General features: G+C 51.2%; 1 protein-coding gene across 1 annotated transcript in view; it reads left to right on the top strand.

Annotated features, from left to right (window-relative positions):
• Positions 1 to 12492, top strand: part of hsf2bp (heat shock transcription factor 2 binding protein) — a 146838-nt gene that overhangs the window by 33175 nt on the left and 101171 nt on the right. The gene's annotated exons all lie outside the window — the stretch shown is intronic.

The following is a 12492-nucleotide window of genomic DNA, read 5'->3' as shown; positions in this document are numbered from 1 at the left end:
GTCGAGGAAGTCAGGGCTGTCACCAGAGACTGCCAGGTCTGCGCGGAGTGTAAACCGCACTTCTACCGGCCAGACCGAGCGCACCTGGTGAAGGCCTCCCGCCCCTTTGAATGCCTCAGCGTGGACTTCAAAGGGCCCCTTCCCTCCACCGACCGAAACACGTACTTTCTTAATGTGGTCGACGAATATTCCAGATTCCCCTTCGCCATCCCATGCCCCGATATGACGTCTGCCACCGTCATCAAAGCCCTCAACACCATCTTCGCTCTGTTCGGTTTCCCTGCTTATGTCCACAGCAACCGGGGATCCTCATTTATGAGCGATGAGCTGCGCCAGTACCTGCTCAACAGGGGCATTGCCTCGAACAGGACGACCAGCTTCAACCCCCGGGGAGACGGAAATCTCCCGGCCTCCCGCTGGCAAGAGGTCCTCCCCGACGCACCTCACTCCATTCGCTCCTTTGCACTGCGACTAACGAAACTCCCATGAACATCTCTTTGCCTTCCCCAGGAAGTCCACCTCCGGTGTTTCGCTCCCAACGTGGCTGGCAGCTCCAGGACCCGTTCTCCTCCGCAAGCACCCCTCCGCTGGACTCTTTTTTTTAACAGGGGGTGAATGTGGTAGTCACCACTGTTGTATTGTATATACCGCATACGAGGGGTATTACGGTAAGGCCCCTGTACTACAGGTACGGGAGTAGATCCCTGCCTGCTGGCTCCGCCCAGTAGGCGGAGTATAAATGTGTGGGCTCTCCAAGCTGCCGCCATTTCGGCAGCAGCTGCGGGAGGCTATACATCTCTGTGTAATAAAGCCTCAATTACACTCTACTCTCGTCTCGTCGTAATTGATAGTGCATCACTCACTAACTTGATAAAGTTTTTCGAGGAAGTCACAAAGATGATTGATGCAGGTAGGGCAGTGGACGTTGTCTATATGGACTTTAGTAAGGCCTTTGACAAGGTCCCTCATGGCAGGCTGGTACAAAAGGTGAAGTCACACGGGATCAGGAGTGAGCTGGCAAGATGGATACAGAATTGACTAGGTCATAGAAGGCAGAGAGTAGCAATGAAAGGATGTTTTTCTAATTGGAGGGCTGTGACCAGTGGTGTTCCGCAGAGATCAGTGCTGGGACCTTTGCTGTTCGTAGTAAATATAAATGATTTGGAGGAAAATGTAACTGGTCTGATTAGCAAGTTTGCGGACGACACAAAGGTTAGTGGAATTGCGGATAGCGATGAGGACTGTCAGAGGATACAGCAGGATTTAGATCGTTTGGAGACTTGGGCGGAGAGATGGCAGATGGAGTTTAATCCGGACAAACATGAGGTAATGCATTTTTGAAGGTCTATTGCAGGTAGGGAATATACAGTGAATGGTAGAACCCTCAAGAGTATTGACAGTCAGAGAGATCTAGGTGTAGAGGTCCATAGGTCACTGAAAGTGGCAACACAGGTGGGGAAGGAGGTCAAGAAAGTATACGGCATGCTTGCCTTCATTGGCCGGGGCATTGAGTATAAGAATTGGCAAGTCATGTTGCAACTGTACACAACCTTAGTTAGGCCACAATTGGAGTATAGTGTTCAATTCTGGTCGCCACACTACCAGAAAGATGTGGAGGCTTTAGAGAGGGTGCAGAAGAGATTTACCAGGATGTTGCCTGGTATGGAGGGCATTAGCTATGAGGAGCAGTTGAAAATACTCGGTTTGTTCTCACTGGAACGACGGAGGTTGAGGGGCGACCTGATAGGATTCTACAGCATTATGAGGGGCATAGACAGAGTGGATAGTCAGAGACTTTTTCCCAGGGTAGAGGGGTCAATTACTAGGAGACATAGGTTTAATGTGCGAGGGGCAAGGTTTAGAGGAGATGTACAAGGTAAGTTTTTTACACAGAGGGTAGTGGGTGCCTGGAACTCGCTACCGGAGGAGGTGGTGGAAGCAGGGATGATAGGGGCGTTTAAGGGGCATCTTGACAAATACATGAATAGAATGGGAATAGAAGGATAAGGACCCCAGAAGTGAAGAAGATTTTAGTTTAGACGGGCAGCATGATCGGCGCAGGCTTGGAGGGCCAAAGGGCCTGTTCCTGTGCTGTACTTTTCTTTGTTCTTTTACACAGTCCTCCATCCTCCCCGCCAACAACTTAGCCAATTCTTTCATATCCGTGCTGAATAGTGATATGGGTCCAAAATGTGCGGGAGGACCAGCAAACCACGTTCACATGTTCTGGGCGTGTCCAAAACTTAGGGGATATTGGCAGGGGTTTGCGGACGTCATGTCCATAGTATTGAAAACAAGGGTGGCAATGAGTCCAGAGGTGGCGATTTTTGGGGTTTCAAAGGACCCGGGAGTCCAGGAGGAGAAAGAGGCAGACGTTTTGGCCTTTGCTTCCCTGGTATCCCGGAGACAAATCTTGCTAGCTTGGAGGGACTCAAATCCCCCGAAGTCAGAGACTTGGCTAACTGACATGGCGAGCTTTCTCGGCCTAGAGAAGATTAAGTTCGCCTTGAGAGGGTCACTGTTATGGTTCGCCCGGTGGTGGCAACCATCAACCATTCATCGACTTCTTCACAGAGAATTAATCGTCAGCGGGGGGGGGGGGGGGGGGGGGTTAGGGTAGCGTAGAATAGGGAATCAATAGGTGGGTTTTGGCGTGATGGGAGTCGGTGATTGCACTATGTTTATTGTTCTTTGTACATTGTTTTATACTGTTGTTTGTAATGCCAAAAATACCTCATTAAAATTGTTTATTAAAAAAAAAGTGATATGGGTCTATACGACCCACATTCACCGCATCCTTCCCTTTTTTGGGGCAAAGTGTGATTACTGCCTGCGTCGTCGTGTCCGGCAACTCCCCTTTCTCCAGTGGCTCATTAAACGCCCCCAACAGATGTGGTGCCAGGTCTGCCGCAAATTCCTTATAAAATTCCGTTGGGTATCCATCCGGCCCAGGGGTCTTACCGACTTCATACTCCTGTTCTATCCAGCACCTCCCCAACCCCAGGGGCTCCTCCAAAGCCTGCCTCTTTGCTTCCTCCACCTGGGGAAGTTCCAGCTCGTCCAGGAACCACCCTATTTCCCCCTCCTCTCCCCCCGGTTCCGCCTCATAAAGTCTCTGCTAATACTCTCTAAATGCCTCATTTACCTTCCCTGGTTCCGACACCCATCCCCAGTCCGTATCTTCAATATTTCTCTGGACGCAGCCTGCTTCCGCAGCTGGTGAGCCAGCATGCAGCTTTCCTTCTCCCCATACTCATATTGCACCCCGCTTGCCCTACGCCCTCCCGTAGTCAGTCTGTCAAACTGCCCCTGCAACCTTTTCCTCCTCACCAAACCCTTCACGGTGGGCACCCTTGAATATGCCCTGTCCACCTTCACTATCTCGCTCACTGGACGGTCATGTTCCACCCCCCTTTCCTTATCCGCACAAACAGTAAACAAAATAATTTCTTCCCGGGCCATTATCTTCAGTGCTTCCCATAAAATGCCCGCCGACACCTCCCATTCTGATTCAACTCCACATAATCCTTAATCGGCGAATGCACCTTATCACAAAAACTTCCATCCGCCAACTACCCCGAGTTAAACCTCAACCCCGGCCTATGCTCTCTCCCGTTGTAAACCGAATCTCCAGCCAGTGGGCTGCATGGTCCGAGATAACTATCCCCGCATCACCTGCTCCCTCCACCCCAACCAAAATCTCCCGACTCACTAGAAAGCAGTCAATCCTCGAATACACCTGATGGACGTGTGAAAAGAAGGAATACTCCCTTCCCGCTGGGTTCTGAAAGCGCCATACCCATCAGCTCCCTCGCCATTCGTACCCTGGGGTTGACCTGTCCACCCTCCACTCCAGGACACAATGAAAGTCTCTTCCCATGATCAACTGGTGCGTGGCTAATCCGGAATCGCTGCCAACAACCCCCTCATAAAACCCACATCATCCCATTTTGGGGCATACACATTTACCAACACTTCCGGTGTGCGTTCCAACACCTCACTCACAATCACATATCTCCCACCTGGATCCCTCACCTTCTTCGCACTCACAAATCCCATTTTTTTGCTCATTAAAATCGCCACTTCCCTCGATTTCAAATCAAACCCGAGTGAAAAACCTGCCCGACCCACCCTTCCTTAACCTAACCTGGTCCTTCACACAGAGGAGTGTCCCCTGCAGAAAGACAACCCCGCTTTCAAGCTCCTGAGGTGCGCGAACACCCATGACCTTTTAACCGGTCCATTCAGTCCCCGGACTTTCCATGTTACCAATCATACCGGAGGCTTGCACCTCCAATCCCCTCTACTGTCCATCATCTTCCCTACTTAACTCCCTCCACCTTAATTCCACCCTATACCTAGCTCATCCCTGATGGCCCCTTTCTCCGCATTTGACCATGTCATCTCTCACCCCCTGCCACGTCACAAAATCCTTTCCCCCTTCCCCTTCTTTCCCCCCTCTTCCTCTCTCCCCCCCGGCCACCACTCTTGGCCTTCTCCCCCACCACCTCGCTTCTGTTCACTGGCATAACCTGCTAGCGCGGCTGTCCCTGCCCAAAGGCACCTCCTAATGACCTTCCCCTCCCTCGCTCCACACTCATCTCAAGGAAGAAGGCTCCCTGCTGACCTTACCCGCCCCACTCAAACAAAGACTTCTCCTGAACTCCAGGCAGCCTTTTCCAAAAGCAAACCAACAAATGTTAAACACAAACAGTCTGTGGTGAATGTATTCACCATAGTATAAATTTTCTGTTTAGTACTGTGGCCTATGGCCAGGAAATAGTAATATGATCTACCACCATGTATTGTACAGGAGCCCCGGTGGGTTCCACCTCTGGCTCCTCCCCCCCACCCAGGGTTGTATCTCGACCTGGTCACCTGTGGGTGGCACTCATTGTTACTGATCTCACAGGCAGGCAAGTTCTCGGTTAATAAAGCCTCTGTTCACTCGTTCTCATCGTCTTGCTGTGGATTGATGTACAACACAGTCCTATAAAACAGGAAGGAGGGGTGGGAACATCCATCCCAAATAAACTTTTCACCCGTACAACTCCTTATAATCTCAACATTGAACTGCAAACACCCCCTGCCAAAAATGACGAAAACCCCCCAATCCCTGATGCACTATCAATTACGAAAGTAGAGAGTAATCGAGGCTGTATGACACAGAGATGTGTGGCCTCCTACAGCTGCTGCCGAAATGACTGCAGTTCGGAGAGCACACACATTTATACTCCGCCTACTGGAGTAGTACTGGCGGAGCCAGCAGGCAGGGATCTACCCCCGTACCTGTAGTACAGGGGCCTTACCGCAATACCCTCGTATGCAGTGCAGTATATACAATATAATACAACAGTGGTGACTACCGCATTCACCCCCTGTTGAAAATGAGTCCAGCGGGGGTGGTCGAAAACTATTTACATACAGGTTGTCATAAAAAATTCAGAGAAGGTTACAAATTTAGATGGTCGGGCGCCTTGATCCGTCGTTGAGAGCGCCGCAGTGCTGGTGGCGAGTCAGGCGTCAGCTCGGTCGTCGGTGACTCAGGGAGCGTGTCGACATCATCTTCATCCCCGGGTGGGACCAAGGGGAGGACGGATTGTCCAGGAGCGGGGGCTGTGATGGGGTGCGCTGGGGGAAGGGAGGGTAGTGCCGGGGCAGAGGGGGGGGGTGTGTGGGGACTCAGCTGGTGCCAGGTCCCTGAGGGAGATTGTGTCTTGGCGGCCGTCGGGGTATACTACGTAGGTGTACGGCGGGTTTGCGTGGAGTAGCTGTACCCTCTCAACCAACGGGTCCGCCTTGTGGAGCCGCACGTGCTTGTGGAGGAGAGCGGGCCCTGGAGCTGCCAGCCACGTTGGGAGCGAAACCTCGGAGGTAGACTTCCTGGGGAAGGCAAAGAGACGTTCATGGGGGTTTCGTTAGTTGCCGTGCACAGGAGCGACCGAATGGAGTGAAGTGCATCGGGGAGGACCTCCTGCCAGCGGGAGGCCGGGAGACTTCTGGACCGTAGGGCCAGCTGGACAGCCTTCCAGACCGTCCCATTCTCCCGCTCCACCTGCCCGTTTACCCGGGGGTTGTAGCTGGTCGTCCTGCTCGAGGCAATGCTCCTGTTGAGCAGGTACTGGTGCAGCTCATCGCTCATAAATGAGGATCCCCGGTCGCTGTGGACATAGGTGGGGAAACCGAACAGAGCGAAGATGGTGGTGAGGGCTTTGATGATGGTGGCAGACGTCATACCGGAGCATGGGATGGCAAAGGGGAATCTGGAATATTTGTCGACCGCATTGAGAAAATACGTGTTGCGGTCGGTGGAGGAGCGGGGCCCTTTGAAGTCCACGCGGAGACGTTCAAAGGGGCGGGAGGCCTTCACCAGGCGCGCACAGTCTGGCCGGTAGAAGTGCGGTTTACACTCCACGCAGAACTGGCAGTCTCTGGTGACAGCCCTGACTTCCTCGATGGAGTAGGGCAGATTGCGGGCCTCAATGAAGTGATAAAAGCGGGTGACCCCTGGGTGACAGAGATCGTCGTGCAGGGTCCGGAGTTGGTCCACTTGGCCGCTGGCACGTGTACCTTGGGACAGGGCATCGGGGGCTCGTTGAGCTTACCGGGGCGATACAAAATCCCGTAATTAAAGGTGGAGAGCTTGATCCTCCACCACAAGTTCTTATCATTTTTGATCTTACCCCTCTGTGTGTTAAACATGAAGGCAACCGACCGTTGGTCTGGGAGGAGGGTGAATCTCCAGCCAGCCAGGTAATGCCTCCAGTGCCGCACAGCTTCAACGATAGCTTGGGCCTCCTTTTCGAAGGAGGAGTGCCGAATTTCAGAGGCATGGAGAGTGCGGGAAAAGAATGCCACGAGTCTGCCTGCCTGGTTGAGGGTGGCGGCCAGAGCGACATCTGATGCATCGCTCTCGACTTGGAAGGGGAGCGTCTCATCGACCGCGTGCATCGCGGCCTTGGCGATGTCGGCCTTGTGAGCCTCGGCCGTCAGTGGGAAACCGGTGGAGTGGATGAGTGGACATAGTCCGCATAGTTAGGGACCCACTGTGCGTAGCACAAAAAGAACCCCCGGCATCGTTTGAGGGCCTTGGGGCAGTGGAGAAGGGGGAGATCCATGAGGGGGCGCATGCGATCGGGGTCGGGCCCTAGAACTCCGTTCTGAACCACATAGCCGAGGACGGCTAATCGGTTCGTGCTGAACACACACTTCTCCTTGTTGTAGGTTAGGTTGAGGAGTTTGGCGGTGTGCAGAAATTTGGAAAGGTTAGCGTCAAAGAACAACAAAGAACAAAGAAATGTACAGCACAGGAACAGGCCCTTCGGCCCTCCAAGCCCGCGCCGACCATGCTGCCCGACTAAACTGCAATCTTCTACACTTCCTGGGTCCGTATCCTTCTATTCCCATCCTATTCATGTATTTGTCAAGATGCCCCTTAAATGTCACTATCGTCCCTGCTTCCACCACCTCCTCCGGTAGCGAGTTCCAGGCACCCACTACCCTCTGCGTAAAGAACTTGCCTCGTACAACTACTCTAAACCTTGCCCCTCTCACCCTAAACCTATGCCCCCTAGTAATTGACCCCTCTACCCTGGGGAAAAGCCTCTGACTATCCACTCTGTCTATGCCCCTCATAATTTTGTATACCTCTATCAGGTCTCCCCTCAACCTCCTTCGTTCCAGTGAGAACAAACCGAGTTTATTCAACCGCTCCTCATAGCTAATGCCCTCCATACCAGGCAACATTCTGGCAAATCTCTTCTGCACCCTCTCTAAAGCCTCCACATCCTTCTGGTAGTGTGGCGACCAGAATTGAACACTATACTCCAAGTGTGGCCTAACTAAGGTTCTATACAGCTGCAACATGACTTGCCAATTCTTATACTCAATGCCCCGGCCAATGAAGGCAAGCATGCCGTATGCCTTCTTGACTACCTTCTCCACCTGTGTTGCCCCTTTCAATGACCTGCGGACCTGTACTCCTAGATCTCTTTGACTTTCAATACTCTTGAGGGTTCTACCATTCACTGTATATTCCCTACCTGCGTTAGTCCTTCCAAAATGCATTACCTCACATTTGTCCGGATTAAACTCCATCTGCCATCTCTCCGCCCAAGTCTCCAGACAATCTAAATCCTGCTGTATCCTCCGACAGTCCTCATCGCTATCCGCAATTCGACCAACCTTTGTGTCGTCTGCAAACTTACTAATCAGACCAGTTACATTTTCCTCCAAATCATTTATATATACGACAAAGAGCAAAGGTCCCAGCACTGATCCCTGTGGAACACCACTGGTCACAGCCCTCCAATGAGAAAAGCATCCTTCCATTGCTACTCTCTGCCTTCTATGGCCTAGCCAATTCTGTATCCACCTTGCCAGCTCACCCCTGATCCCGTGTGACTTCACCTTTTGTACTAGTCTACCATGAGGGACCTTGTCAAAGGCCTTACTGAAGTCCATATAGACAACATCCACTGCCCTGCCTGCATCAATCATCTTAGTGACCTCCTCGAAAAACTCTATCAAGTTAGTGAGACACGACCTCCCCTTCACAAAACCGTGCTGCTTCTCACTAATACGTCCATTTGCTTCCAAATGGGAGTAGATCCTGTCTAGAAGAATTCTCTCCAGTAATTTCCCTACCACTGAAGTAAGGCTCACCGGCCTGTAGTTCCCGGAATTATCCTTGCTACCCTTCTTAAACAGAGGAACAACATTGGCTATTCTCCAGTCCTCCGGGACATCCCCTGAAGACAGCGAGGATCCAAAGATTTCTGTCAAGGCCTCAGCAATTTCCTCTCCAGCCTCCTTCAGTATTCTGGGGTAGATCCCATCAGGTCCTGGGGACTTATCTACCTTAATATGTTTTAAGACACCCAACACCTCGTCTCTTTGGATCACAATGTGACCCAGGCTATCTACACCCCCTTCTCCAGACTCAACATCTACCAATTCCTTCTCTTTGGTGAATACCGATGCAAAGTATTCATTTAGTACCTCGCCCATTTCCTCTGGCTCCACACATAGATTCCCTTGCCTATCCTTCAGTGGGCCAACACTTTCCCTGGCTACCCTCTTGCTTTTTATGTACGTGTAAAAAGCCTTGGGATTTTCCTTAACCCTATTTGCCAATGACTTTACGTGACCCCTTCTAGCCCTCCTGACTCCTTGCTTAAGTTCCTTCCTACTTTCCTTATATTCCACGCAGGCTTCGTCTGTTCCCAGCCTTTTAGCCCTGACAAATGCCTCCTTTTTCTTTTTGACGAGGCCTACAATATCACTCGTCATCCAAGGTTCCCGAAAATTGCCGTATTTATCCTTCTTCCTCACAGGAACATGCCGGTCCTGTATTCCTTTCAACTGCCACTTGAAAGCCTCCCACATGTCAGATGTTGATTTGCCCTCAAACATCCGCCCCCAATCTATGTTCTTCAGTTCCCGCCTAATATTGTTATAATTAGCCTTCCCCCAATTTAGCACATTCATCCTAGGACCACTCTTATCCTTGTCCACCAGTACTTTAAAACTTACTGAATTGTGGTCACTGTTACCGAAATGCTCCCCTACTGAAACATCTACCACCTGGCCGGGCTCATTCCCAAATACCAGGTCCAGTACCGCCCCTTCCCTAGTTGGACTGTCTACATATTGTTTTAAGAAGCCCTCCTGGATGCTCCTTACAAACTCCGCCCCGTCTAAGCCCCTGGCACTAAGTGAGTCCCAGTCAATATTGGGGAAGTTGAAGTCTCCCATCACCACAACCCTGTTGTTTTTACTCTTTTCCAAAATTTGTCTACCTATCTGCTCTTCTATCTCCCGCTGGCTGTTGGGAGGCCTGTAGTATAACCCCAACATTGTGACTGCACCCTTCTTATTCCTGATCTCTACCCATATAGCCTCACTGCCCTCTGAGGTGTCCTCTCGCAGTACAGCTGTGATATTCTCCCGAACCAGTAGCGCAACTCCGCCTCCCCTTTTACATCCCCCTCTATCCCGCCTGAAACATCTAAATCCTGGAACGTTTAGCTGCAAATCCTGCCCTTCCCTCAACCAGGTCTCTGTAATGGCAACAACATCATAGTTCCAAGTACTAATCCAAGCTCTAAGTTCATCTGCCTTACCCGTAATACCCCTTGCATTAAAACATATGCACTTCAGGCCACCAGACCCGCTGTGTTCAGCAACTTCTCCCTGTCTGCTCTGCCTCAGAGCCACACTGTCCCTATTCCCTAGTTCTCCCTCAATGCTCTCACCTTCTGACCTATTGCTCCCTTGCCCACCACCCTGCCATACTAGTTTAAACCCTCCCATGTGACACTAGCAAACCTCGTGGCCAGGATATTTATGCCTCTCCGGTTTAGATGCAACCCGTCCTTCTTATACAGGTCACACCTGCCCCGGAAGAGCTCCCAGTGGTCCATATAATGGAAACCCTCTCTCCTACACCAGCTGTTTAGCTGCTCTATCTTCCTATTTCTAGCCTCACTGGCACGTGGCACAGTGAGTAATCCCGAGATTACAACCCTCGAAGTCCTGTCTTTTAACTTTCTGCCTAGCTCCCTGAACTCCTGCTGCAGGACCTCATGCCCCTTCCTGCCTATGTCGTTAGTACCAATATGTACAACGACCTCTGCCTGTTTGCCTTCCCCCTTCAGGATGCCCTCTACCCGTTCGGAGACATCCTGGACCCTGGCACCAGGGAGGCAACATACCATCCTGGAGTCTCTTTCACGTCCACAGAAGCGCCTATCTGTGCCCCTGACTATAGAGTCCCCTATTACTATTACTCTTCTGCGCTTTGACCCTCCCTTCTGAACATCAGAGCCAGCCGTGGTGCCACTGCTCTGGCTGCTGCTGTTTTCCCCTGATAGGCTATCCCCCCCGACAGTATCCAAAGGGGTATATCTGTTCGAGAGGGGGACAACCACAGGGGATTCCTGCAGTGACTGCCTGCCCTTTCTGGTGGTCACCCATTTCTCTGCCTGCACCTTGGGTGTGACCACATTTACATAACTGCAATCTATGACGCTTTCCGCCACCTGCATGCTCCTAAGTGCATCCAATTGCCGCTCCAACCGAACCATGCGGTCTGTGAGGAGCTCCAGTTGGGTGCACTTTCTGCAGATGAAGCCATCCGGGACGCTGGAAGCCTTCCGGACCTGCCACATCTCACAGTCAGAGCACAGCACCCCTCTAACTGACATTGCGTCAATTAATTAAAATTAAAATTATTATTATTTTTTTTTTAATTTTTAAAAAATTTCAAAGTCACTGTTTACTAGCACGAGATTTCTAATAGAAATGCGAAAGCTAAATATAGTACTCTCCGATCTCTGGCTTAGATATCCCTCTAAATTTTAATTAAGTGATTATGTTTAATTTGTTACCAATGCTCAATTTTTTAATTTAGTGTAGAATCCCAACCAGCCACTCAGGCCACAGCTTTTCTGTGATGTTATTTCAGTTTCCCCCCGACACACACAATTTGAAAAAGGTATAAAAGTAAAAATGAGTAAAAATCACTTACTTACCTTCTTACCTTCTGAGTGTCTTAGATGTTCTCAGGTTCTCTCCCTGACAGAGACTGCTCCTCCACCTCCGAACCTTGACCTGCACAATGCTAATAATATAATATAATAATAATATAATATGGTACTTACCTCACACCAATGGGTCTTATTATTAGGTTAGAGGAGGAGGGTGGGTGGGAGACACTACACGTGTAGTGTCTCGGGTTTCCTCTCCACCAGAATTTATTGGTTGGGCGGGGGGTGGGGGGGGGGGGGGCCTTCCCAGAAGTCCGCGGGTCGAACTTCCGGTTCCCGCCTTATAAAAAAAAACAGAAAAGAAGAACAGACACGGGACCAGGTAAGGCTTTTTAAAGTAAGTACTCACCTCCCAGAAGGCCCCTGCGCACCGCTGCCGCCGAAATCCAAAGGGCTGCTCCTGTAAAGGTAAGGCTTTTTAAAGTAAGTACTCACCTCCCAGAAGGCCCCTGCGCACCGCTGCCGCCGAAATCCAAAGGGCTGCTCCTGTAAAGGTAAGGCTTTTAAAGTAAGTACTCACCTCCCAGAAGGCCCCTGCGCACCGCTGCTGCCGAAATCCAAAGGGCTGCTCCTGTAAAGGTAAGACTTTTTAAAGTAAGTACTCACCTCCCAGAAGGCCCCTGCGCACCGCTGCCGCCGAAATCCAAAGGGCTGCTCCTGTAAAGGTAAGACTTTTTAAAGTAAGTACTCACCTCCCAGAAGGCCCCTGCGCACCGCTGCCGCCGAAATCCAAAGGGTCATGGTCATGCTGGTCGTGGCCGCAGATGGTGACGTTATCCAGGTACGGGAAGGTGGCCTGCAGTCCGTACCGGTCAACCATTCGGTCCATCTCCCATTGGAAGACCGAGATCCCGTTAGTGACGTCGAAGGGAACCCTAAGGAAATGGTAAAGGCGGCCGTCCGCTTCAAACGCGGTGTACTGGCGTCTGCCTTGCGAATGGGG

Source organism: Scyliorhinus torazame, chromosome 8 (assembly GCF_047496885.1).
Source record: "Scyliorhinus torazame isolate Kashiwa2021f chromosome 8, sScyTor2.1, whole genome shotgun sequence".
Taxonomy (NCBI): Eukaryota; Metazoa; Chordata; class Chondrichthyes; order Carcharhiniformes; family Scyliorhinidae; genus Scyliorhinus; species Scyliorhinus torazame.
The sequence above is the reverse complement of the archived record's forward strand: the minus strand, read 5'-3'. Positions and strand labels throughout refer to the sequence as shown.